We start from the raw sequence: 27,211 nt of genomic DNA on the forward strand, positions 1-27,211 counted from the left end.
TGGAGTGAGTTTGACTATTTTAGATACTTAATAAAAGTGGAACCACGCAACATTTGTCCTTCTGTTACTGGCTTATTTCACTTAGCATGATCGAGCCATCTCACTCCTGGGTCTATATCCAAAAGAATCGAAATTAGGATCTCAAAAGAGACATCTGCACTCCCATTTTTATGGCAGCATTAGCCACAATAGCCAAGGTATGGAAACAACTTAATGTCCATCGACAGATGAATGGATAAAGAAAATGTGGCATACGCACAATGGAACACTATTCAGCCTGAAAAGAGAAGGATATCTTGCTATATGCGACAACCTAAATATATTTATTTTTAAAGTAACGGCAGACTTCTGGTTGGGCCAAGACGGAGAAAGCCCCATACAACCTCTCTCACGCAGATTACAAATGAAACTCAAGATAGAGGACAAAAAGCATGCACTTGAAACTCTAAGAAGTGAACACTAACAGGCAGATGGGGCCTGGAAGTCCAAAGTTGAATAACAGCCCGTAACAGGGTGATTATGGTGGTTTTTTTCCTGCCTCTGTCTCCCAGCTTACGCAAGGCATGCAAAGTCCAGCAGCAGCTGAAAGTTAAAACCGTGGGATCAACCCTTTATTTCTAGCCAGACAAGTGAGAAAGTGGGGGGCTTGCATGTTGAGGAGTGAGGGGGTCATCCCCATTGTTTTTTTCTCCCCAGTTACCACATCTCCCCTGCAACCTCAGTGATGGCAGAGGCCTTCACTGAGAAATGACCTCTGTCTCTGGACAAAGGAACAGGTAAAGAGGTTCCTATTGTCTGAAGAGGGTGGGGGAATGCCTGTTATTTTCCTTTCTTTTCTCTTGCTATTTCACCTGAAAGGTCAACCTGGCCATATGGAACTGCATGACAGCATGGAGGCTGAAACACTTTGAGGAACATGTAGGAGGGGTCCCTGAATCCTGAGAATGTGGGTAGAAGCCCAAAGAGGAGACAGCTAGAGGAGGAGACTATTTAGGTCTGTGTATGAGCCAACATAAGTCCTGGGATCCCCCTGAGCCTCATGCACAGACAGACCCAACGAGGCAGAGTAGAGGCTTGCAGAAGTGAACTACAGTATAAACTGCCACTCAATTCCCAGATTAACCGCTGAGTGGTATGTGCACCACGTGGACACAAACAGCACAGCAGTGTCCTGAAAACTGCACCAAGACTGGAACAACTCAGAAGACAAGGCACAATACGTGTTTGACCATAGGTTCATGAATTGCTTCATAAAAACAACAGAAAAAGAAAAAGTAACAATTTCTGGAGGATTTTAATAGGAACCAGAGTCTCGAAACATAATAAGCAAACTTTCCAGGATACCACCCAAAATCACACAACAGAGCATACAAAGAACTAGGAAAATGTGACCAATTCTCAAGAGAAAAAGGCAATCAACAGACCCAGCCCTGAAATAACCCACATGAAGGAATTAGCAGACAAAGCATCCATTACAACCATGCTCAATGAGGTAAAGGTAAATCCTCTTGAAATTAATGGAAAGAAGTTCTTCACAGAGAAGTAAAAACTATGAAAAAGAAGCAAATGGAAATTTTAGAACTTAACATGCAATATCCAAAAGCAAACATTCACTGGATGGGCTGAATAACAGAACAGAGAAGACAGAGGAAAGATTCAGAAAAAATAATGGATCAATAGAAATGGCACAATCTGAAAAACAAAGAGGAAAAATGACTGAACAAAAATTAAGTCTCAGAGACATGTGAAACAATATTGCAAGTTCTACCTTTTGTGCCGTTGGAGGGTCTGAAGGAAAGGTGCAGAAGAAAATATATGAGGAAAAGAATGATTGAAAACATCACTGATTTAGAGACACAGATCTAAGCTCAGAAAGCCTCTCCCTGACACACAATCTGATAAAAAAGCAAAGGTGAAGAATAATCTTGAAAGCAGTCAAGGAAAACGACCTGTTATACATCGCAGAATGTCAACTTGAAGGACTGTGATTTCTCATCAGAAAACATAGAGACCAGAAAAGAATGGAATAACATCTTTAAAGCATTAAGGGAAAAGACCAAACCAGGATATTATATCCTTGAAGCAAAGATATCCTTAAAGATTGAAAGCCAGACAAAACCCAAAATGAAGGCTGATGGAGATGAGAGAAAACTAAGAGAATTCATCACCAGACAATTTGCTATAAAAATATTACATGAAAGGAACTTCTTCAGGCTGAAGTGAAATGACACAAGAAAGAAGTAAGCTTGCAGCTTCAGGAACAAAAGAAGGGCAACAAAAATGGCAAGTATCTGGAAAAATTATCCTCTTACATTATTTTATATATGTATGACTTTTTTTTTTTTTTTTTTTGGCCGCACCTGCATGGCTTGCGGGATCTTAGTTCCCCTACCAGGGATTGAACCCGGGGCCCCAGCAGTGGAAGTGCTGAGTCCTAACCACTGGACTGCCAGGGAATTCCCTGTATATGTATGAAAAAAGGATACCACAGTCTCAGAGGGTGGCGTTCAAGTCATATAAAGGTGACACATATGACAACTATAACAAAGAGTGGAAGGTAAAAGAATCTATATGGATGTAAGGCTTCTGAATTTTATTTAATTGGTAAAATATTAACTCTAGACTGTGAAACAATATGTATACATAGTGTTATTCCAAGAACAATTTAAAAATGGCAAACTCAAGAAAACTGGGTAACCTCAATAGTCCTATATTTAGGAATTGTGGACAAGATAGCTAAAACGTTCACATACGTGTTTTGTGAAAAGTTTTTCTCTTGGTTACTTGCCTAGGAGTGGGTTTTGGGGTCATATGGTAAGTATGGCTCTCTCAGCCAGCCCTGGCCACCACTTCAGGTGTCACCCCAGCAGGATCTGGGTGGTGTGGGCACTTCTGTTCTTAGCGGCTCTCCCCTCCGGTGCCGCCAGGGGAAAGGGCAGGAGGACGCAGAGGCGCTGCTGCCAAAGCCGCCGCCTCTTGTGCGAGCTGCACAGCCAGCAACCTTGCTCCACCTTGCTGGGCAGGGACCCCGTCCAGTACAGTTAGTTCCCCCGACAGCACTGGGGCCCGGCCAGGGGAGAAGGGCCAGCTGTCCTGCCAAGAAGCTCATCACCCTCAAGGCAAACACCTCCAACCCGCAGACCCCGGGGGCTTCAGAAGCGCTAGACGGTCCAGGGGCGCATCCTCACCTGTGCGCCCCAGGGCCTCACATGTCCTCTGCGCATGCGCCACCCCTCCCTAACCTTTTGCGCCCCGCGAACGCGCGCCCATTCTTCGCTCACAGGTTCCAGAGCTGCGTCCCAGCAACAGGCCGAACAGTGCGCACTTCGCCTTTGGCCGAGTTGGCAGCTGAAGGAGAGCGCTCGGAGCCCAGCTCTCTGTCCAAGGACCGACCTCACCCAAGTTCTCTAGAGGCAGTTACCTAGGCAGGCCCTGCCCCTCACCCCCGCCCAGGGCACTGGGGGACCAGCACCTCCCAGGAGGGCTCTGCCGCCCCCAGCCCGCTCCCCCCGCCCACCGACTTCCCGTGGCCGGCCCGGGTCACCCAGCTGTCCATGGCCCGCTATCCACTCGCAGGCCAGCCCACAAGTGTCCAGTGACTCTGCATCTGCGCTTTGCCACAGAGTCTCTGAGACCACATTGCAGCATCCCGCAGACCCTGCGCTCCTTTCTGGGGGTCCTTATCGCCATCTGCAGGCGAGGCCATCGGAAGAAGGCGGTGATGGGTGCTCACACCTCCACGATGTCCCGCAGCTCAGTGTCTGCAGTGGACACAGTCCCTGTCAGTGTGGCGCGGGGGCAGCCAGTGCCGCCCACGACACCCAGGTGTGTCCCGAACAGTAGTCGGTGCACAGAGAAGACGGCATTGAGGGTCCTGGGAGAGAGCGGGAAAGGGATGGCCAAGCAGGAGGAAGTCCCCACAGTCACCGGGAGGAATGACGACCGGAGAAGCGGCCCCGATGGCACCGGGGGCACACGATCTGCATTTAGGCCCCTGGGGGTCTCTTTCTTCGTGCCCAGGCCTGGACCTCTGCAGATACACCTCGACGCCAAGAGCGCAGAAGACAGCTACAAGAGGAAACTATAGGCAGGCACTTTTCCATCTCATTCAATATTCTTCTAGACCTGACTTTAAGTATTCCTTTGTATGGATGGACTACAAATTATCTAACCCATTTCCTATTGTTGGATGTTCAGTTTGTCTCAAAAAAGTGATTTTTTTTTTTTGCCAATTTAAGCAACAATTGGGAGAACATACATACTTAGAAATCTTTGTTTCTCTGAATTATTTCATTAGAGTAAAATCCTAAGAGTGAAGTTATTAAGTCCAAGTATATGAACATGTTATGGCTTCTACTATAAAATTGACAAATTTCCCTCTAGAAAGAGGGAACAACAGATATTTACTGAGCAACTGCTATGTGTCAGGAATTGGGGATTTGGAGCCAGCAAACCCAGAGGTAGTCCTCATCCTCAGGGCGCTCCCTGCCTGGGTGGCGGGGGACGGAAGTGCAGGTTAACGAAATAACCACAAAGTACATATGTGCTGTGGTCAGTGCTGTAAAATCAGGGTAGATCTGTCCTCCTGTGTCCGGTTTACTTCACTTAGCATGACGTCCTCCAAGTTCATCCATGTTGTAGCAAATGGCAGGATTTCCTTCTTTTTTTTTTTTTTTTTTTACTATTGAATAATATACTAGTCACATCAGAAATCTCAAAAAGTCAAACTCATAGAGGCAGAGAGTAGAATGGTGGTTACCAGGGCGGTGGAGGGAGGGGGAAATGGGACATTTTGATCAAAGGGCACATAGTTTTATTCAAGATGAATAAATCCTAGAGGGTAGATGAATAAAATGATCAGTAGATGAATATCTCTACTGTACAGCAAAGTCCCTATAGTTAACAATACCGTATTCTATACTTAAAAATTTGTTAATTTTATGTTAAAAGTTCCTATCTCACGCGCGTGCGCGCATACACGCATGCGCGCACGCGCGCGCACACGCACACACACACACACACACACACACAAAGAGGGAGGGAAGAAACTTTTAGATGTGATGCTTATGTTTGTGGTGTGTTCATGGTGATGGTGTCATGGGTGTATACTTCAAACTCATCAGGATGTATACATTAAAAATGTACAGGTTTTTTGGTATGTCAATCATTACTTCAGTTTGAAAAATAAATAAAATTTTCAAAAAAGCAAGGTAGACCTGGGAATTGGCTTAATGGGTTGGTGGTGGTGGTCAAGGCAGGCTTCCCTGAGGAGGTGACGTGGGGTTGAGCCCTGAGGGTTGAGCAGGAGATCACAATGGAGGTTAGGGAGGTAGGGCCAGGTTACACAGGACCCTGGAAGACTTGGTAAGACACTTGAATTTGGTCCTAAGAACGTAAGTAATTTCAGCAGTACGGGGACGTGTGTGTGCGCGTTGAGGGAAGATGCGCTAAGGCTAGTAGTGATGGCATTGGAGCGACGTCCTCGGCCCCAGGCAAGGTCCTGACCACGGGGTGCCAACCCCCCCCCCTTCCCCACTGCAGGGCTCAAGATGACAGGAGTGGAGTGTGTGGAGGGCATGGCCTCGGGCCTGTACCAAGAGGTCTTTGCCGCCGTGGTCTCGCTCATGAACAGGTAATGGCAACCTTCTCCCGGTTACAGAGGCGGCCTCTTTGCAGTGTATGAACGAGCCCAAGCCCGGGGAGTTTAGCAGAGTGGGGTTTTGTTGAGCTGGAGAGGGGGTTGTTGAGCCATGTCTTATGGTGCTGGGTTTAAATTCCACCTTGGCCACCCGTGGGCTGTGTGACTTTGGCGAATCAGTTCACCTCTCTGACCTCCCCTTCTGCATCTGTAAAAATGGCTCTTTCCTTCAGGGTCACTGCAAGGATTAAAAGAAATCACTAAAAAATTAAACAATAAAGTAAAAAAAGAAGTAGTGTCTGTAAACAACTCTTCCTAATCGTGATCATAAAATACTGCAGGTATCTGCAGGTAGTACGGCCGGGAGCCTCTGTCCTCTACCGTGCTGAGTGCTGCTGAGCCCTGGGGAATCTTTAAGCAGTTCCAGTGAGGCCAAACCAGAGCTGGGCCAAGGGCTTCCCTCCCTCCTCTGTGAAAGCAGGAGGCGTAATTAGGCTTCTGACATCCTGTTAAGGGGATGAGGCTGGCGTGTAGCAACAGTGCAAGTGGGGTTCTCCACAGACACAGAATCGGCTCCCTCTCTTGCTGCTGGAGTAATTACCCTCTGAGACCACAGACACATTATCTAGAAACCAGGGGGATCATGCGTGCTTAGGGGAAGAAGTATTGATTGGTGAACTGCCAGTGGAGGGCGGCTGCTTCAGCCTGCAGAGGGCGGCTGCTTCCTGGTTGGTTCTGGGAGCCTGCCTCCATAAAGTGGGTGTATCGGTGAGAACGATACCCACTGTGCTCACGTTTATGAGCACCTCGCAGGCGTCTGGCTTTCTGAACATTAACTGATTTAATCTTCATGCATGTCTATGTGGTGGCTGATCTTATTGGCCCCACTTTACAGATGGAAAACCTCAGCAAATAACAGCAAAGAGCTCAGGTTCAAACTAAGGGCCCTCCAAAGTGTATAGCTGGTCATGCTAATGATAATAATAGCAGAAAACACTTACCGCTTTACCACGTTCAGAGCCGTGGATGTCTTATCACATCCAACCCCCCCAACGGCCTTCTAAGTTCATCTCCGTCATTAGCCCTTTCACAGCTGAGTTTCAGAGAGGTCAGGCAACTCTCCCAAGACACACAGCCCCTCCGTGGCTGAGCGAGGGTTGGAGCCCACATGTGACTTTCTCCAGAGTCTCTTAACTCCTGCTTTTTGGTGTGAATAATCCCTTCTCTGTCCCCCTGATAGATTTGTCAAGAGGCTCCAAGGAGGTGATGGCTTGAGAGATCTTTGTAAACTGAGGCAGGCACTGAACAAAATTGTTTTTCTATAGCAGCGTGTCACTAAGCAAGAAAAGGAGACTCTAGTCCTAACTTTATAGCCGATTTGTGGTGCGACTTTAAGCAAGTCATTTCTCCACTCTGGGCCTGGTAGAGAGAGCACGTTTCCTGAAGGCCTGTGGTGTCCATGGGAGGCACTTTCCATACTTAAACTCCTTCTCTTCTTACTGCAGCCCCTGGGGTCATCCTACTCATCCCTACCACCATTTAACAGTGGGGGAAACCCATGCTCAGAGAGGTTAAGTAACTTTCCCAAGGTCACACAGCCTGCAAGTGGTGAGATCTGCTGGATCTGCAGACCCGCCCAGCATGGTGCTCCGGTTCCTCCATCTCTGTGATGCAGGGGTGCGGGAGGCTTGGACCAGCGGGGTTCTAAGAGTCCATGTCCTCTCGGGGCCCCTCTCCTTTCCCCCCAGATCCTTCTCCTCCCACCACCTCTCCATGGCCTCCATCATGGTGGTGGACTCTCCAGGCTTTCAGAACCCCCGGCACCAGGGCAAAGACCGGGCCGCCACCTTTGAGGAGCTGTGCCACAATTACGCTCACGAGCGCTTGCAGCTGCTTTTCTACCAGCGGACCTTTGTCTCAACGCTGGAGCGATTCCGAGAGGTATGGCTGGGCTGGGGCGGGGCCTTCGCAGGGCCTCAGTGAGGGCGTGAGGCTGGGCGGGGCAGGGGAGGGGGTGGTCGTCTGGTCCTCCGGTAGGTTTTAGCTTCATCCTGTCTGGTCCGTCGATGATTAAAACCCAAACTCCAGGCCTGGCTCCTGGGCCTCTGCTGCTCCCCTGTCTCCCTCTACAGCCCAGTCTCCAGCCACGGCCCCTGCGCCTTACAGTCCAGAACTTGGGGTTCCCCAGGCCTCCCTCCCACAGCTGTCCCTTGTTTGTGCTGACCTCTTCCTCCTCGCCCACATACCCAAGCTGAATCCTCCTCCAACAGTTAGTTTGCATCTTCCCCGTGGAAGGCCCTTCATGCCCGGTTGTGGGTGAAAATAGTGGGTTTGCACACCTTTTGGATCATAATGTGGGAGCATCTAGGAAAGGTGAAGATGTAGTTCCCTTTCTACGAGGCCCCCCGGAGAAACTCTGTATATGTGAACCAGGAAACCTGTACAGGCACGTCCCTGCCTGCCCTCCTTTACTTATACTTAAAAAAATTTTTTGAACTATAACATTTACACAGATGAGTGCCTGAATCAGAAGTGTATAGCTTAGTGAATTTGTCCAACCATGCACACTCATTGCAGCTACCACCCAGGATAAAAGGAGAGAACATCGCCAGCACCCCAGACGCCCCCTAGCATCTGCTCCCTCCTTCCTCCCTGAAGGGGACCCCTTTGGCTCCAGCAAGTGCTAATGGCAAAATATGAGAAATGATCATATTGTTTATTAGTAGGATAATGGGTATTGAAATTATGGTCATTTCTTTGGTTGGAGCCCACACAGCAATAAACATGAAAACATCAATATGAATAAATCTTAAACACATGGCATTGCTGAGACCTGGGGTCTCACTCTAACTCTGTCACTTATTGGCTGTGTGGCCTTAGGAAAGTCACTCACCCTCTCTGAACCTCAATTTCATCACATGTAAAATAGAAATAGCAATACTCCTGTATCAGTTACCATTTCCCACAATAATTCTGCATAATAAACTATCCCAACACATAGTAGCTTAAAAAATAACCTTTTGTTATTGCTCACAGGTCTCTGGGTTGCCTAGGTAGCTCTTCTGGTCTTGGCTGGGAGAGCATGTGCCTGTGGTCAGAGGCAGGTTGGGTAGGTAGCTCTTGGCTGGCTCTCCCCTGTGTCTGGGGTCAGCTGGCCATGAGCTGATCCAGGCAGCCCTTTGGCTAGGATGACTCACCTGTGTTCCAGGCGTGCCCTGTCCTCCAGCAGGTTAGCTCAGGCTGTTCTCGTGGCGCTGGGCAGGGGTCCAAGAGAGCGAGCAGGAGTGCTCAGGGCCCCTTGGGACCGAGACTTGGAACTGGCAACGTCACCTCTGCTGTATTCAGTTGGTCACAGCAAGTCCAAGGCTGAGCCCTGACTCACGGGGCGGGAAAATGGCGTCCACTTTTTGATGGGAGAAACTTCCATATCTGTACAGAGAGTGTGGATACGGGGAAGGGGAGAGGTGGCGGTTATTTTCACAATCATTTTTACCGTACTGCCTAAAGGCGCTATTTGGAGCATTTGATGAAGTGGGATAGAAAATGCGTAATCTGTATTAGGCATTCCACATATGGTAGCAGCCATCATATTTTTTTTCCCATAATATTTCACTTATTTCTGATGATCAAAGTAAAACATGTTTTTTATTTAAAAACTGGAAAGTGCGTATAAGTGTCAAGAAGCAGAGAACACAATCTCTTTTAGCCCCACCACCCAGAGGCAACCACTGTTACCACTGTCTGTATCTTATACCAGCCATTTTTCCATATATGGTCTTGTCTACAGATTTCCCATCCATCTGTACACACGAGTTTGTAGTGTTTTTCCTCGTAGCATTATGTTATTCACATTTCCTCACTCCATTCACAGCTCTTAGTAAGGATGCATGTTTGTGGTTATGTCTGATTCTATCTGAACTCTCTTTTGGCCGTCTGGGTTATTTCCACGTTTATGCTGTTATAAACAACACTGTGATGAACATCTTTGAGCATAGCATTATCTGGATGTTTCTGGTTACTTTTATATGCCAACTGTTATTATCCATAGTTTTTTTGCTCCATCCAGCACCCAGCACTCAGCCCAGCACTTATTAGGTACTCAGTAAATATTAGAAAAGTTTGCCCTGAATTATCAGTTCCTGATAAAGCTCTCACCATGATTGCTGACCACCCTGAGGAACAATATTAGGATGTTATTGGGATGCTGGTCTGTATCCTTTCTTCTCACACAAAGGCTAAGGGGTGATGATAAAAAACAAATAAACAAAGAACCCGATTAAAAATGGGCAAAGGGGGCTTCCCTGGTGGCACAGTGGTTAAGAGTCCGCCTGCCAATGCAGGGGACATGGGTTCACGCCCCGGTCCGGGAAGATCCCACGTGCCGCGGAGCGGCTAGGCCCGTGAGCCACAACTGCTGAGCCTGCGCGTCTGGAGGCTGTGCTCCGCAACAAGAGAGGCCACGATAGTGAGAGGCCCGCGCACCGTGATGAAGAGTGGCCCCTGCTCGCCGCAACTGGAGAAAGCCCTCGCACAGAAACGAAGACCCACCACAGCCTAAATAAATAAATAAATAAATAAATTTTTTTTAAAAAATGGGCAAAGGAGTTGAATAGATATTTCTCCAAAGAAGATATACAGATGGTCCATAAATACACGAAAAGATGTTCAGCATCACTAGTTCAGGGAAATGCAAATCAAAACCACATTGAGATACCATTTCACACCCACTAGACTAAAAAAAGTAAGAAGCGTTGGGGAGGATGTAGAGAAGCTGGAACCCTTGTGCACAATAAAAATGGTGCAGCTGCTGTGGAATACAGTATGGTGTTTTCTCAAAAAATTAAAAATAGAACTATCATTTGATCCAGCAATTCCACTTCTGGGTATCTACCCAAAAGAATTTCAAGCAAGGTCTTGAAGAGACATTTGTACGCCCATGTTCACAGCAGTATCGTTTGTCATAGCCAAAAGGTAGGAGCAACCCAAGTGTCCATCAGTGAATGAATGGATAAAGAAATGTGATCTATTCACACAAAGGGCTATTATTCAACCATAAAAAGGAAGGAAATTCTGACACACGCTACGAATGGATGAACCTTGAGGACATTATGCTAAGGGTGCAATAACCCAGTCACAAAAGGACAAATCCTGTACGATTCTGTTCATACGAGATATTTATAGTAGTCAGATTCATAGACACAGAAATAGGGAGAGGGAAATGGGGAGTTAGTGTTTAATGGGTGCAGAGTTTCAGTTTTGCAAGGTGAGAAACGTTTTGGAGATGGATGGTAGTGACAGTTACACAACAGTGTGAATGTACTTTACACCAATGAACCACGCACTTAAAAATGATTTAAATGTTAAATTTTATGCCACGTCCACTCTTACCACAATTAAAAAATAATGATAAAAAATGGCCAAAGTGTGACGATGAAAGTCCTCACTTTTCTTTCCTCCTTCAGAAGTTTCTTCCCCTTCAGCTCATGGAAGGAGCTAACGCTGAACTTCTGTGACTTTCTAGGAAGATGTTGCTGTGCAGTTTGACCTCCCGGAGCCGTCCCTGGGGACCACGGTGGCTGCTGTGGATCAGAGTCCCTCGCAGGTAACACGGCCTCTCAGATGCCGCACGGCCTTTTTAGAAATCCTGGCAGATTTGAGCCTTTGAACTACTAGATCTCAAAGCTGCCTGCACCTAGCATGACCCAGGGATTGTTAAAAACACTGACGCCTGGGACCCACTCCCCGATTCTGCATTGATTGGTCTGGGGGGTGTGGCCTGGGCAAAGAATATTTACATCCCATCAGGTTGAGAATCTGAGTCTGCGTTTTAGAACGCACCCCACACCTGGGCTGTGGTCTGAGCTGAGGGGAGTCCAGGGCCGGTGCCCAGTGGTCTCCAGCCACTGTCACCTGGAAAGATGGGGTGTTCAGACGAAGGTGCTGTGCCCAGCAGAGACTGGGACAGTAGGGGCCCCTGGGGGATGGAGAGTGGGGGTGATGGTGGATCCAGGCTCTTGAGCTCCTTGGAGGCAGACAGGCTTTAGTTTGGGGGATACCTGAGTCTTTATCTCCCTTTCCCCAGCCCCAGAACCCACTGTGCTGACCCCAGATCTGCACCTATGCTCAACCGTCTCCCAGAGCTGCCCTCAGCCATTGCACATCTTGGTGTGAAAATGCTTGGGCCATGGAACTTGCTGGGCTCCGGTCCGATCTTGGTGACCTTGGGCACATCACTTAACCTCTCCAAGCCTCAGCTTCCTCATCACCCAAGTGGGAACGATAGATGGTATAACCTGGGTTGTCGTGAACGCCCGTGGTATCTGGCACGTAAAGCCCCTGCAGGGTGTGTGGCACACAGTAGGTGTCCCGCAGGTTGCATTTCTCCTGCACTTGGACACCTTGTCCTGGTCCCTTGGCTTCTCTGGGCTCACAGCGGGCTGTACCTGCCCCTGTAAAGCTCTCTCAGTCTGTGAGCCCAGCCGGCCCTTCACACCTGCTGCTGCTTCTTGCTGGCACCTCTCGGGCTGGTTCCCCGTCCCTGTCCTGCTTCCTCACCTGGGAGGGGCAGGCCTGAAGGGACCACCCGGGCAGTGCAAGGAGGGAAGGACCATGGTATCCCCAGGACCCCTGGGCAGTGGCTGGAACAGCTACCTTCTGGGGATGGGCTGACTGTAGGTCTCAACCCCAGCAAATAAGGCCAAGGTGAAGATTCAGGATACCTGGGGTCCAGGTCCACTTCTGCCCCTGGGCCTCTCTATGTGACCCTGTACATGTGCCTTCCCCTCTCTGGACCCCTCTCAGTGGGGTGTGGACTAATATTCCTGAATTAGGGTGACCAACTGTGCTGGTTTGCCAGGGACTTTGCTGGCCTCAGCACTGAAATCCTTACGTCCTGGGAAGCCCCTGGCCCCAGGCACACTGGGACCGTTGGCCATCATATGCATCACATTCCCACTTTAACCACTTGGCACCATTTTCAGATGTGTCAGCCCACTGTGGGCCCTCGGGTAAGTCCCGCAGACTCTCCAGACCTCTTTCAGTTTCCTGTATGCAAAGCGTCAGGGTCGCCTGGATGGTCTCTGACACTGGTGGCTAGATTTAGAATTCCGCGTCTGTGCCGCTGAACCAACTTCACCTTCTCTAAGACATGCTTTGGGAACTTTTTTTTTTCCCTCAAGATTTTAGTTTAAAAAAATACTAAGACTTCTAAGAGGACGTGATGCGGATGGGATTAATCCTTTCATGTTTGGCTGTGCACGAATAGACCAGCTGCCTGTGTGGAGCCAGAGATGTGTAGTTTACAGAGTGCTTGCCCTTATTAAACCCTCACGACAACCCTCGGAGGAAAGTATTACCAATCTCCGTCTTGCAAAAGAGGAAAAATGAGGCTCAGAGAGGTGCAGTTAAGTTGCCCAAGGTCACCCTGGAAATGAAGACAGAGGCAGGATCTGGACCCCTGGTAACCAAGAGATTGTTAGTTTTGTGGCTTTGACACTGAGAGTCTTGCAGTGAGTGGGAGTGTGGGGTGTAGGGAGTGTGGATCTAGGCCTGTGGTGCCTGGGAGGCAGGTCCCCCGACTCCCACGGGTGGGAAGAGAAATGGCCTCCGTCAGGGGATCAGGACTCCTCAGGGTATCCTGATCTCCTGCCAGGTCCGCTTGCCAGCCGGAGGAGGTACTGAGGATGCCACAGGCCTCTTCTGGGTCCTGGATGAGGAGGTCCAGGTGGAGGGCTCCGGGGACGGCGTGGTGCTCGAGCGCCTCTGTGCCGCCTTTGAGAAGAAAGGTGCTGAAGCTGAAGGTGAGGGAGCAAGGGGGGGCGGGGTGCTGAGTCCAGCCTGGGGTTAGAATCTGTCTTTGTCAAAGCCCTGACAAGGCGTGCACAGCAGGGTGGGGGAGTCTGAGTGCAGAAACGTCTGTGCATGTGCCTGGGTGAGCTTTCATTCATTTGTGTGTTCATTCGTTCATGTATTCCTCAAGTGTCCTGAGCAGCTACCGTGTGCTGGGTACCATGCTATATGGCGGCAAACGCACTGATGGGATCTGTGTCCTTGCTGGGGGGAGTCGGGGACGGGGGAGATGACAAGCTAACACATAGCGCATGTGTGGCCGCTGAGCCTGAGATGGCAGACTGGGGTTTGGTGGTGGGCAGCAGGCAGACCTCATTCCTCTGGGAGCCGGGGGCCCCCAGGGGGAGAGGCGTGCCGGTGAATCTGACAGAGAGCAGGGAGCGCAGTACAGGACAAGGCGGGAGATGTCATCTGGGCTCAGACCTCAAGCCCTTGCAGGCCTCACAGAAAACGTTGGTCTTAACCCAAGAGCAATGAGAAGCCATGAAGGATTCTAGGCAGCAGGGGGTATGGTCAGATTCATGTCCTAGAAAGTTCACCCAGACTGCAGTGTGGACACACGATAGGAAGGAGGCCAGGGAGGTGAGAGCGGAGCTGCCTGCCCCGGGGAGGTGGGCAGACTCTGGAGGTACCGAGCAGGCAGCGTCCCCGGCACCGGGTGATGGGCTGGATTGGCAGGAGGAAAAGTACGAGGGGAGATGGACACTTCGAGCTGGGACAGTGGGATCAGAGACCACAGGGTTTGGCACGTGTCAGCCTCAAGTTCAAGTCCGGCTATTCGTATTTTCACCAACGTGGCACCGAACAAATCTCACGTAGTCTTGAACAATGGTGTTGGAGCTCGCCCTGGCCTCCCTTTCACCAGAATTTCCGCTGCTGTGATTGGGTGAGAGGATGTACCTGTGGAGCTTTGTCGTCAGCTGCCAGGTGTGATGTCATTGATGAGGCCGAGGCTGTGGATGCGACGAAGAATATCATCCCTGTCGTTCCAGGGGCTGGAGGAATGCTGTCCGCCCTCCACGCAGGGCCCATGCTCTGAGCTTTGTGCAACGTCTGGTAGAATTCTGTCACGTATTTGGAGGTCGATATTCTTACCCTCCAGGATGAGGAAAGTGAGCTCCAGAGAGAGGCTTGTAGAGACGCTTGTCTAAGATCACCCAGAGGGTGGGTGTCAGAAGGCAGATTCAACACAAGCCTTGTCTGGATCTAAACCTCTGTGAGCCCCCCTCACCTGGACGCCCCCAGGCACGTAAGAAGACAAGTACACTCTGAGGTCTTTTAAGTCCTAAGTGACATGGTGGTCAGGATGTGGGCTCATTCATTCACTGGTTCATTCAACAGATATTTCAGGAGCACCTAAAACGTGGTGGCCACTGCCCTAGGCCAGGAAATACATCTGTGAACAAAACAAAAATCTCCACCCCAAGGGACTGACATTCTAGCAGAGGAGATGTATGATAAAGCAAAAAAAAAAAAAAAATCTGTAAGATGTTGAGGACCACAGTTCTGGTTTAGATCACTAAAGGAATGAGGGTTGGCAGTGAAAATGGCCAAGGATTCAGCCCCGGGATGGCTCAGAACCTTCACTGCAGTGGGCGGACTTCTGTGGTATAAGTGTTCGCCAGTCTGTGAGTCACCCACCCACCAGTTATGGGATTTGATTTTACTCTGATTGCGCCCCTCCTACCGTCTCATTGTGGCTTCTCCTTTGTCTTTCGATGAGAGGGTGTTAGAACACATCCCTGGACCCAGGGCAGTACGAAGGTATTATGGTTAGACCCAAGGACTCAGCAGGCCCGTAACTTTGGTCTGTTCGCTCCTGTCTACCTTCCTACGTCCCCAGCTGTCAAGATTTGACAGTCGAACCAGCAGATGTGATGTGTTCAAAGCATTTGCTTCTGATGTCAGATAAGCTCCTTTCCCACATCTAATTTCTCTGTAAAAGCAGAATTGTCGTGTTATTATGTGTATTGTAATAATGCTGCTTAGACTTTTTAGGTTAGAAAACTGGTGGCTTGCCAAAGACCTCCAATATAGAAAATGTCAGTCTCTAGCACTGTCCCATGTGACTTGAGGGGCAAACCTAGATAATACCAGATGGTCACACGCTATCTATTTCATTCCTGCCACAGGATTAGCTGTGTAAGTCGGGAAGTCTGTAGGTTTACAGGTGGGTAGTAAATGCCCTGTTACCTGCTAAAGATGAGTATCCGTGGTTTGCTCTAAGGCAGGGTTTCTCAACCAAGGCATTGACTTTTGGGGCCAGATAAACCTTTGCTGTGGTGTGTGAGTCCTGTGCATCGTAGAGTGTTTAGCAAGGTCCCGACCTCTACTCACTAGGTGCCCGTAACATTCCCTCTCTCTCCTCCCAGTTGTGACAACCAAAATCACCTTCAGACTTTCCCAGGTGTCCCCTGGGGGGCACACTTGCACTCAGTGAGAAGCAATGGACTCAAGGCTACCAATATCTTTGAGGTAGACTTGACGTCCTGTTGTAAAAGACATACTCATTCTCCTGTTTTTATTTTGGAAATTAGATGCCACCGTTCATGATCCTTATTCAGATGTCTGTAATTAAGTTTAGTCAGACTACCCACTCACAGGTGGGACACTGAGACAGAGGGAAACAGCTTGTCCAAGTCACATGGCCACATCCCTTGCCTCCTAAGAAAACATGTCACAAGTGAAAGCAAGCTGGCTCTTGTAATGTTGACAAGTCTTTTTTTTTTAAAACAAATGTGCCAGTTTTAGAGTTGTTCTTTGCCCTCTAACCTTTTGGAGGGCTTACATAGCCTTCAAGCTTCTAAAGAAACGAACTGCGGCACTCTTTCCCAAGCAGGAAGCAGTTTCACTGGCAGTGTGTGAGAGGCCTTGGGGACTTGGAGGATGAACACTTGTCGAAACAGGGTTTATCCCGATATGCTAGAGTAAGGCTCAGTGCACCACACCGGTGTTATCAGGTGGTGTTGGTCAAATAAGTAGTACTACAGAGAGAATCTTACTTTAGCCAATTTAAAGTTTTGAGATCTCACTATGTTTTTTAAAACAGGTATTAAATACATGCATTTGGTAAAACAGTACAAAAGGCTGTTTGTTACATAGCAGCCAAAGAAAAACAATGTGGCTATTCCGTGCTGAGCTATGCTGTGAGCATTATCAAATAGATACTGGATTCTGAGACCTTTGTTCAGGAACAAAAAAGAATATAAAATATCTCCTTACCACAACTAAGGAGCTGGCCTGTGGCAACTAAGACCCGGCACAATTAACTAACTAACTAACTAACTGACTGACTGTTTTTTTAAATCTCATTAATAGGTATTTAATATGATTTTTAAAAATTTCTTTATTTATTTTATTTATTTATTTTTGGCTGCGGTGGGTCTTCCTTGCTGCGTGCGTGCTTTCTCCAGTTGTGGTGAGCGGGGGCTACTCTTCGTTGCGGTGCGTGGGCTTCTCACTGCGGTGGCTTCTCTTGTTGCGGAGCACAGGCTCTAGGCGCGCGGGCTTCAGTAGTTGGGGCACGAGGACTCAGTAGTTGTGGCTTTTGGGCTCTAGAGCGCAGGCTCAGTAGTTGCGGCGCACGGGCTTCATTGCTCCGCGGCGTGTAGGAACTTCCCGGACCAGGGCTTGAACCCTTGTCCCCTGCATTGGCAGGCGGATTCTTAACCACTGCGCCACCAGGGAAGCCCAGGCTCCAACCTTTTTAAAAATGTGTTCCTTCCACCTTCATGGAGCAGGCGTAGGGGATGGGGAGGAGTGAGAACCCGATTGGCAGGGGTCCGGTCGCAACCCCGGAAGGGGACGGGGGAGGATCTAAGAGGTGGCACCGGGCCACAGTCGACCCCCAGTGACAGCTAACAGCTGCACTGCTGCCCCTTCCTGCCCCAGGACCTGAGCTCAGGTCCCGGGGCGGCTGGAGAAACGCACTGTTTTTGGTGAGATGCTCTTACTTACTGTGTGGAGCTGCTCCGGCTGCCCCGGCGCCCACACCCCTGCAGGCCCTGTGCCCGTCCTCCCTGCCCCCTGCCCAGGGCTCGGGGAACAGCAGTCTCTGTGGGGCAACCTGCTTCCAAGTCCTTCAGTGACCACGGAGGACTGGGAACGGGCTGGGCTGCCGGGGAGCCTGGGCATCCAACACCTGAGCTCAGCCCTGGGGGCTCACGTGAGGGCAGGGGCTGGGGGGTGCGGGCGGTGAGCGGAGGGGCCTCCAGCCGGCGTCAGCCTGGGCCCTGGACCCAGGGAGAGGCCTCACCCTCTCAGTCCTGACCTGCCGCTCGGGAACCCTGTGGCCCACCAGCCCAAGGCCTGTGGCGCCCGCCACGGACTGCCTGGCACACGGCTGGGGTGCCAACGCCACACCTGGATTTTGCACGGGGGCCATCTGGGGGCTCGGTGCACGGGAAGACGAGCAGCCCCCAGGCCCTGACACGCCCCTTCCATATCCATCGAGAGGTGCCTGATGGAAGGCCGGCTGTGCTCCTTTTCAAGCCGCAGGGAATTCACACAGACAGCCCTCCCGGCCACGGGGTGCCTGCCCACTGGCTCTGGTCCTGCGACCAGCCCAGAACACAGAAGGCACAGAATTGGGTGCAGGGAGCTGAGCCGGGTCTGCAGAAGGGCAGACATCACAGCCTGGTCCACAACCGACTGGCCTAGGGCGGGTGAGAACGGGCGGGCAGGCTGAGGGGAGGACAGAGCGTGGCACGGCCTGACCGCCTGGGCCACGGGGAGAAGGTCGAGGCGCCGCCCGCGCCCTCGCTCTGCTGCCTGGCGTCCTTTGTGGGGGCGAAGGGCCGGAGGCAGGGCTCCCGAGGAGCTCAAAGGCCCGGGAAGGACACACGGGACGGTCCAGAGCCACCCTACCGCTCCAGTGGTGCAGCACCCTCTCCGAATTCCTACTGCCGCCAAACCGCATCCCTAAGGCCTTTGGGAAGAATCGCTAGGACCCAGGAAGGCGGCCCCTTGCTGTGGTCCAGACTTCAGCAGCTGCCGATGACCAGAGGGAGCCAGCGGGCCGGCCGTGAGCAGGAGGACAGGACACGGGGACAGGGACAGCCACAGCCGGGCTTCCCGCAGCTGTGCCCACCGCCAGAACCAGCTCCAGCCAATCACAGCCCCCGAGATGCCCAACAGTGACGGGCAAGAGGCCGGCAGGAAACTGACACCCCCTCACTGGAGAGCCTGCCCGGCCAGGGTGCGGGGCACCATCCCCGTCTGAACTCACCCCACAGCTCAGCCGTCTCCCAGTGACCCAGACGCGTCACCACGGCCCCAGGGCTGATCCCCAACCAAGGTCAGAACTCCCCCCAGTGTGACGGCCCCCATGCCACTCCTGTGGTGGAAGGGACGGCAGGCAGAGACCAGGAGTAGAGTCTTTTTATTAATGGCTGCGTTTTCAAAGAACCGTTTTGTTACCAGGAAAGCTCCCCAGGAAGGGATTGCATTAGTGCAACAAGGGGGAGCCTTGATGCCAGGCTCTCCAGACACTTCCAGGTGGAGACTTTTGGCCTAGGCCGGCCTCCGGGGACTCAGGGGCTGGGAGGACACGCGGCCCCTCCCCCGCCCCACAGGGCGCTAAGGCACCCGGCCCGCCTGAGGGGGCAAAACCCCGTGCCGTCAGCAGGCTGGCGGCTTGCAGCCCTCAACCTGCAGCCCTTTGCTCAGGAGGAAGGCGTCCTGCGTGGGCTCACAACCCAGGAAGAGCTTCACCATGCCCTTGGCATCCTCGGAGCCCCCTGGCCTCAGAATGCAGCTTCTGTAGTCCATGGCAACCTGAGGAGAGGGGGCGGGGCTGCAGGAGGGTGGAGCACCCCCTTCACTGAGGGTGTGGGTGTGGCCACCTCTGCTGTGACTCAACAAAGGGCAGGGGAGCAGGGGGTCCAGGGCAGGGCCCTCAGAGCCTGGCAGGCCCAGGCGGGCGGCACAAGCATCTAGGCCCAGGCCAAGGACCTCCGTGTTGGTCTGCACGGCAGGCCGGCCTCTCACCTTGCCACTCAGGACGCCCTCCTGCTTGAAACGTGTGTGGACCGTGTCCGCGGAGCACACCTCGCTGCACAGGTAGCCATAGGACTGGGCGTCGTAGCTTCCTGCCAGGTGGCCGAAGGTCGCAGGCAGGTGGGTCCCTGGGACACACGCGGAGAGGCTCCTGCCCGGCCCCCTGGCCGCTCCGTGCCCCTTCCCCAGAGCCCAGAGCTTGGGGCCTCAAAGCAGCCCTGTCTGAGTCCCCTGCCACCAGAGGGAGTATTGGCCCAACACTTCTAGAAAACGGGGACCTTGCTGGCAACTCAGTGGAGGGACACAAATCAATCTTTGCCGACTTTCTGCTGAAGCTCACGAGGGTTCACCCCTAAGCCTCTTACAAGGACAGCTGCCCGAGGCTCCGAGGGATGAGTCAGGGCTCGCCCTCCAGCACGGGGAGGGCGCGGGTTAAAGCGCTCATGAGGGAGTGAGCTGCGTCTCCGCACTGACACGCACGGGCAAACCTCGTCGACGCGTTCCGTCCGGGGTATGAAGCCCTCTCCTGCCTCTTCCAGGCTCTCCAGAAAGCACGTGCAGATACGCCCACCCCACCCTCGGACTCCGCGGGCCACAGCTGGAGGGACCAGCCCAGGAACCCAGGCAGGAAGAGGCCAGAGGTCAGCGGGCCTCGGCCAGAGCCCGTCAGTCGGTCCCCCTTCACACACCACCAGAGGATCCTCTTGACCTGGGCAGTAGCCGCCAACCGACCGCTAAGGTGGGCCCGGCGCGCACTTGGCTACCTGGCGTGGCTGGGACCCCGAGGATCTCTTGGCAGAGGCGGGCATTGTCCTGGGCCGGGTCCGAGGGCGTCTGCGTGTGCAGGGCCTGGTCCACCTTGGCCAGGACGATCTGGCGCAGGTTGAAGAGGCCTGGAGGGTGGGAGGAAGGAGACGGGGGGCTGGCACTGTGTCCAGGCCACGCTTTCCAGCCGGGCGGTCCGGGAGCCCCTTTCCTTTCCCTCGGCCCGGCCGCACCGGGGTTGGCCAGCCGGCAGTTGATGAGCTTGTCCAGCAGCTCCTGGGGGACGGCGCTGCCCGTGCCCCGCCGAGACTGGCAGCAGCGCCAGGGCTTCACAGGGCGCGGCGCTCCCGGCTCCACAGCCTTCCCTCTGGTTCTCATCACCGGCTGTCACCAGAGTCGCAGGCAACGTGCCTTTCTTTTCGTTTGTCTTTTTTCCGGCCCTCAGCCACGCAAAGGTGTGAAGCCCTGACACTCGCTGCCACGTGGATGCACCCTGAGAACGCGATGCTCAGCGAGAGAAGTCAGACACAGAAGGACACACAGGGTGTGACCCCACCGAGGGGAAACGTCCGGAACAGGTAGATCCACAGAGTCAGAGTGGGTTCCTGGTTGTCAGGGGCAGGGGAGGGGAGGGAATGATAACTAAGGGCGTGAGGGACATTTTTGGGGTGAGGGAAATGTCCCAGAACAGGGCAGTAGTGACGGCTGCACAGCTCAGTAAAGTGTCCCCACGCGCTCCAGTGCAGCCTGTGAGAGCATCGCTCTCAGGGCGAAGGGCTGACCGCAGGAAGACTGAACGAGCACTGGGTCCTGGGCCCAGACGCTCAGCTGGAGACCCCCCCCCCTCCGTAGGGAAGTCACTGGGACTTGCTGAGCCTCCATCGAGACTGGCAGCAGCCCCAGGGCCTCACAGGGCGCGGCGCTCCCGGCCCCAGAGCCTACCCTCTGGTTCTCATCACGGACTGTCACCAGACTTGCATGCAACGTTCCTTTCTTCTATTTTGTCTTTTTTAAAGGCAACTCTTGTATTGTACATGTATTTCACTTGCAGGGAACCAGTCCTGACTCCTTGATCTGGGACTTCCAGCCTCCAGAGTCTCGAGGACATCCACTTCCGTTGTTTACGCGCCCAGTGCGTGGGGTTTGATGATGGCAACTGACACCGAGGGCGTCGCCACGTGCGGGGTGACATCAGCGGAAGAATCCCGTGGCGAGGGCCTGCCTGAGGACCACGGGAGAGCCCGGGCCCTCCCCGCCCCCTGCCTGCAGCCCCTCGCCCGCACCCTCGTGGGAGCGGAGCTGGTGCATCGCTTGCCAGAACTCATGGAAGTAGGTCTCCAGCTCATCATGCTGCAACAGGGAGGGCGGGTTGGGCGTAGGCTTGGTGAAGTTGGCCACCATGGCCGCGATGGCGATCTGGCGCCTCCCATCCTGCTGCAGGCAGCCCGGCTGCAGGCCAAAGCAGGCCATGTGCCCGGACTTCCCTTCCCTGGGGAGGGACGCGGGTGAGGCCCCGCTTCCACAGAGGAGCCCTGGCCCACGGCCGACAGGTTCCCCCACGCATGCACCGAGGGTAGAGGTCCAGGTAGAACTTGCTGATGGATGACCTTGCCCGAGGCCACGTCCCGGACCGGGTAGAGCCTCACATCTTCATGTTCGTGACACATGTTGGCGCCTTCCTCCAGGTCGAAGGTCAGCCCCAGCAGCTCCTGGGAGATGCCCAGCCGCCCGCGCGTGACCACCTGCATGGGGAAGGACTCATTGAGCAGGTACTGGTCCACGTGGTAGCGCGTCTCCTCCCCCTGGTTCATGTAGTAGCGCAGGTCCTAGACGTTGATGGGCCCGTCAAAGTGCAGGCCCCGCCTCTGGCACTCAGCCTTCTTTAGCTCCAGGATCACGGCCGCTCCTGCTCCCCGAGGGGCTTCAGCTTCTGGGTCAGCTCATCTGCGGGCGGAGGGGAGAGTCTCGGCTATGTCCCTGTGGCAGCCCCCCAGCTGCCCCCCACCCCACGCCCCTCGAGGCAGAATGAAGGGTTGGGGAAGGCGACCCCCAAGGGCTGACACAGTGGGGTCTCAGGCAGCACCACGTCCAGTCAAGGTCTTCCTGAGCCCCGTCCCCACTGGGACTAGGGGAGGCGGGGTTACCTAGGGAAGTGGCCACCACCTGGCTGGTCTTGGCCGTGTTCATCTCCAGCACGGAGTCGGCACGCGTGCTGAACCCCAGCAGGCGGGACTTCTGAGCCTGCAGCCTTACCAGCTCCCCGAGGATCGCGCAGTTCTCCTGGAACCCAGAGACGGCCGGCACTGGGGACCGTGGGCCATGCACTCCCCGTGGGGCCCCGGGCCAGGTCTCTGTGGGCGGGCAGGGCTCTCAGGCCACTGGTGGGCACAGCCAATCCCCCTCCCTCCTCCTCCTGGCCCGGATTTCTAGACACTTTGGTGCTGTCCTAACACGTGGTCTTTATGAACACAGGTCCTTTTGGAACCAGAAACGGCGTGAACCGTGATGAGCTCTAAGGCCAAGGGCAGGAAGAAATGGGACCAGGCTCTCCAGGAGCCACCCAGGGGCCTCCCCGGGCTCAACAATACAAACTCGGCTGCCGTGCAGACAGCAGCTCATCCCCACGGCGCCCGAACACCCAGCGCCTGGACGGCGAGAGGCCTGTTGCTGCAGGTGGCCCGTGGCTGGCTGGTGAGGCCCGGCCCCAGGCGTACGCCACCTTCTCTGGGGCCACCTCTCCGGGTCTGCGGTGGGGTTCTCCTGGGAGCCCCCAGTCACCACAGGACCAACGTGGCCTGTCTGCAGCCCAAGAAGGTGGGGACACAGGACTGTCCCCCGTGCCCCCCGCATCACCCGCGAGGCCGAGCAAGCACCAGTGGTGTCTGCGGGGAAGATGAAGGGCTCATGCACAGCCCCCAGCTACTGAAGATGCTAAACGGGAGAAGCACAGACTGCAGCCACACGCGGTATGGACCAAACGCAAGTGTCCTTGCAGGAACCGATGTCTGAATGTCAAGGCTGTACCCGGGCCACAGTGAGAAGGCCCAGACCCCACGCAAGGCACAGAGAGGGGATGGGGGGAACATCTGCGAATCTGAGCTCATCGGGCATCACCCCAGAGGGAGAGAGTCAGAAGGAGATACGGAGGGAGAGGGAGAGAGAGGGAGGTACAGACGTCTCTCCCATCCCTGGGGGTTCTCTAGTGCAGCCAAGGCTGAAAACCACTGCATTTCGGGAGATGGGTCCTCGTGGAAAAGTTAAATAGTAGCTCATGGCATTATCGACACATATTAAAAAGGCCCCAAATCTTGGGGAGTCAGGGAGAGGAGCTGGCGGCTGCCTCGTAAACGAGGAGAGACTGGGCGTCAGAGGAGGTACCTGTGCAGCCCGCCGCCGCCGCCGCCGCCGCCGCCGCCGCCCAGGGCCCCGCAGACTTCATCTCCCAGCTGTGGTCCTGGGCTGGAAGGCAGCGGGGAGGTCAGGCCGTCCAAGCATCAACGTTGACTTCAGGGCTGATCTAAAAGGCGCCTGGTGTTTGTTGAAGCAGAAAAAAGAGAAAGCAGTGGGCAGAGGATGGGAGGGGGAGGGAGCCCCCATCAGCCCTTCTCCCTGTCTCCCTCTCTGTCTCCCTCTCTCCCTCCCTCTACCTCCCTGCCTCTCACTCTCCCTCCATCTCTCCCTCTGCCTCTCTCCCTGTCCCTCTTGCCCTGTCCTGTCCCTCTCTCCCTCCCTCCATCCCTGTCTCTCTTTCCCTGTCCCTCTCTCCCTCTCCCTCTATCCGTCCCCCCTCCCTCTCCCCATTTCCCTCTCCCTCTCTGCCTCCCTCTTTCCCTGTCCCTGTTTCCCTGCTCCGCTCTCCCTCTCCCTCTTTCCCTTTCCCTCCACCTCCTTCCCTCTCTGGAGAGGGAGACAAAGACGTCTCTCCCTCCCTCCCTCTATCCCTCTCTCCCTCCCTCTCTCCCTCTCCCTCTCCCTCGCTCCCTCTCCTCCCTCTCCCTCTCCCTCCGTCTCTCCATCTCCTTTACTCCCTCCCAGAGATGGAGAGACGGAGGAAGAGGCAGAGACAAGGGAGAGGGGGAGAGAAGGGGGAGAGAGGGGGGAGAGAGGGAGAGAGAGAGAGGTCTCTTCCTCCCTTTCCCTCTCTCCTCCTTCTCTCCCTCTCTCCCTCTTCCCTCTCCCCCTCTCCCTCTGTCTCTCCCTCTCCCTCCATCTCTCCCTCTCTGGGAGGGAGTGAGGGAGAGGGAGAGACAGAGGGAGGGAGAGGGAGAGAGGAAGGGAAAGGGCGAGTGAGGGAGAGGGAAGGAGGGCGAGACATCTTTCCCTCTCCCTCTCCCTCCCCCTCCCTCTCTCCCTCTCCCTCCCTTCCTCTCCCTCTCCTAGAGGGAGGGAGGGAGAGGGAGAGACAGAGGGAGAGGAGAGGGACGGAGCGAAGGAGAGGGGGAGTCGGAGAAGGAGGTAGGGAGAGGGAGAAGGAAAGAGGGTTCCTGCTTCCCTCTCTGTCTCCCTCCCTCCCTCTCCGTGTCCCTCTCTCCCCCCCTCTCCCTCTCCCTCTGTCTCTCCCTCTCTGGGAGGGAGAGAGGGAGAGGGAGGGAGAGTGAGAAGGAGGGAAACTGATGGAGGGAGGGAGAGGGAGAGAGGGTGAGGGAGAGAGGGAGAGAAGGAGGAGAGAGGGAGAGAAGGAGGAGAAAGGGAGAGAGAGGGAGGAAGAGACCTCTTTCTCTCTCCCTCTCTGCCCCCTCCTTCTCCCTCTCCCTCTCTCCCTCTCCCTTGTCTCTGCCTCTCCCTCTGTCTCTCCCTCTCTGGGAGGGAGTAAAGGAGATGGAGAGACGGAGGGAGAGGGAAAGGGAGGAGAGGGAGGGAGGGAGAGAGGGATGGAGGGAGGGAGGGAGAGACGACTTTCCCTCCCTCTCTCTATCCCTCTCTCCCTCCCTTTCTCCCTCTTCCTCCCTCCCTCTCCTTCACTCCCTCTCCTCCCTCTCCTCCCTCTCCCTCCAACTCTCCCTCTCCCTCCGTCTCTCCATTTCCCTTCCTCCCTCCCAGAGATGGAGAGACGGAGGAAGAGGCAGAGACAAGGGAGAGGGAGAGAGGGAGAGGGAGAGAGAGGGGGGAGAGAGGGATAGAAGGAGGGAGGGAGGGAGAGATGTCTTTCCCTCCCTCCCTCTATCCCTCTCTCCCTCTCCCCCTCCCTCTCCTGCTCTCTCTCCCTCTCCCTCCACCTCCTTCCCTCTCCAGAGAGGGAAGGAGGTGGAGGGAGAGGGAGAGGGAAGGAGAGGGAAAGAGGTAGAGGCACAGCGGAACAGGGAAACAAGGGCAGGGAAACAGGCACAGGGAGAGACAGAGGGAGAGAGGGGGAGGGAGAGACGGAGGGAGAGAGGGGGAGGGAGAGAGGGAGAGGGAGAGGGGAGAGGGAAGAGGGAGAGGAAAGAGGGAGAGAAAAGAGGGAGAGGAAAGAGGCAGAGGAAAGAGGCAGAGGGAGAGAGGGGGAGGGAAGAGGGAGAGGAAGAGGGAAGAGGGAGAGAGGGAAGAGGGAGAGAGGGAGAGGGAGAGAAGGAGAGGAAAGAGAGAGAGGGAGAGGGAGGGAGAGGGAGAGAGGGAGGGAGAGAGGAAGAGACAGGTGGGGAGAGAGAGAGGGAGAGAGAGAGAGGGAGAGGGAAAGAGGTAGAGGGAGAGCGGAACAGGGAGAGAGGGACAGGGAGAGAGGGAGGCAGAGAGAGAGGAGAGGAAGCAGGGAGAAAAGAGAGAAAGAACACACCATCTACATTTCTGTCAAATGACACCAGGGATCCTTACACAACCAGGAGAAAATAACACAGGGAGGCTCTTTCTCAGCTGGAACTGGAACTGCAGACGGGGCCAAACACCACCAGGCTGGCCACACGTGTCCAGCCGCCGCTCCAGCCCCGTCAGCCGTGAGTCCGGTCACCAGGGCTCTGAGTGTCTGCTCCAGGGAGCTGGGGTTCACCCTCTCACCCGGGAGGCCGGGCCGAGACAGCAGGGTCCCGGGCTGGACACATAGGGGGAAACGCATCCCCACAGGACAGCTTGTGCGAGCAGATTCAGCTGCCAGATTCTAGAGGCCCGGGACCACCCTGTGGCCCGTGAAACCCAGGAGCCGCGAGGGTCTTGCATCGTGATTCCTGTCCGTTGGACTGTAAAGTTTATGTAGCGAATCTTGGAAACAGTGGTAACAAGGCTGAATTGGAACGAGCTTTAGGCTATTATGGACCACTCTGAAGTGTGTGGGGTTGCTAAAAACCCTCCCGGCTTCGCTCTTGTTGAATGTGAAGATCCCCGAGATGCAGCCGATGCTGTCCGAGAACTAGATGGGAGAACACTATGTGGCTGCGGAGTAAGAGTGGACCTGTCGAATGGGGAAAAGAGAAGTCGAAATCGTGACCGCCTCCTTCTTGGGGTCGTCGCCCTCGAGATGATTATCAGAGGAGGAGTTCTCCACCTCCCACACATCTCCAAGATGGAGAGCCTTCTCCGTCAGCCAGAGCAGGTTCCTTTCTAGATACAGGAGAAGAGAGAGATCACTGTCCCAGGAGAGAAATCACAAGCCGTCCTGATCTTTCTCTAGGTCTCCTAGCCGATCTAGGTCAAATGAAAGGAAATAGAAGGCCAATTTGCAAGAGGAGTGGTATACAGGCAATAACTTCATTTGACAGGAGTATGTACAGAAAATTCAAGTTTTGTTTGAGACTTCCGAAGCTTGGTGCACTTTTTAAATGTTTTAGTTGTTCACATTTGTTTGCCTCTTGGGACAGTGACACATAAAGGTGTCATTCTCTATGGTTTGAAATGGGTCCTATGAGGCATGTGATATGAAGAATTGTTACCTTACAATGTTCCCTTAAGCAAAATTGAATTTGCTTTGAATTTTTGGTCTTGCCTAGACTGATAATAAAACTCTAACTCCTGCCCACCTAAAGTGTGATGTTTACTATTATGGAAACAACACTG

The 27,211-nt window shown here is 53.8% G+C and overlaps 1 pseudogene; it reads right to left on the reverse strand.

Moving 5' to 3' along the window:
• Positions 1-19,105: 19,105 nt before the first annotated feature.
• On the reverse strand, positions 19,106-26,276 carry LOC137776173 (thimet oligopeptidase-like; annotated as a pseudogene).
• Positions 26,277-27,211: the final 935 nt, after the last annotated feature.

The sequence above is a fragment of the Eschrichtius robustus genome, chromosome 14 (genome assembly GCF_028021215.1).
Source record: "Eschrichtius robustus isolate mEscRob2 chromosome 14, mEscRob2.pri, whole genome shotgun sequence".
Classification (NCBI taxonomy): domain Eukaryota; kingdom Metazoa; phylum Chordata; class Mammalia; order Artiodactyla; family Eschrichtiidae; genus Eschrichtius; species Eschrichtius robustus.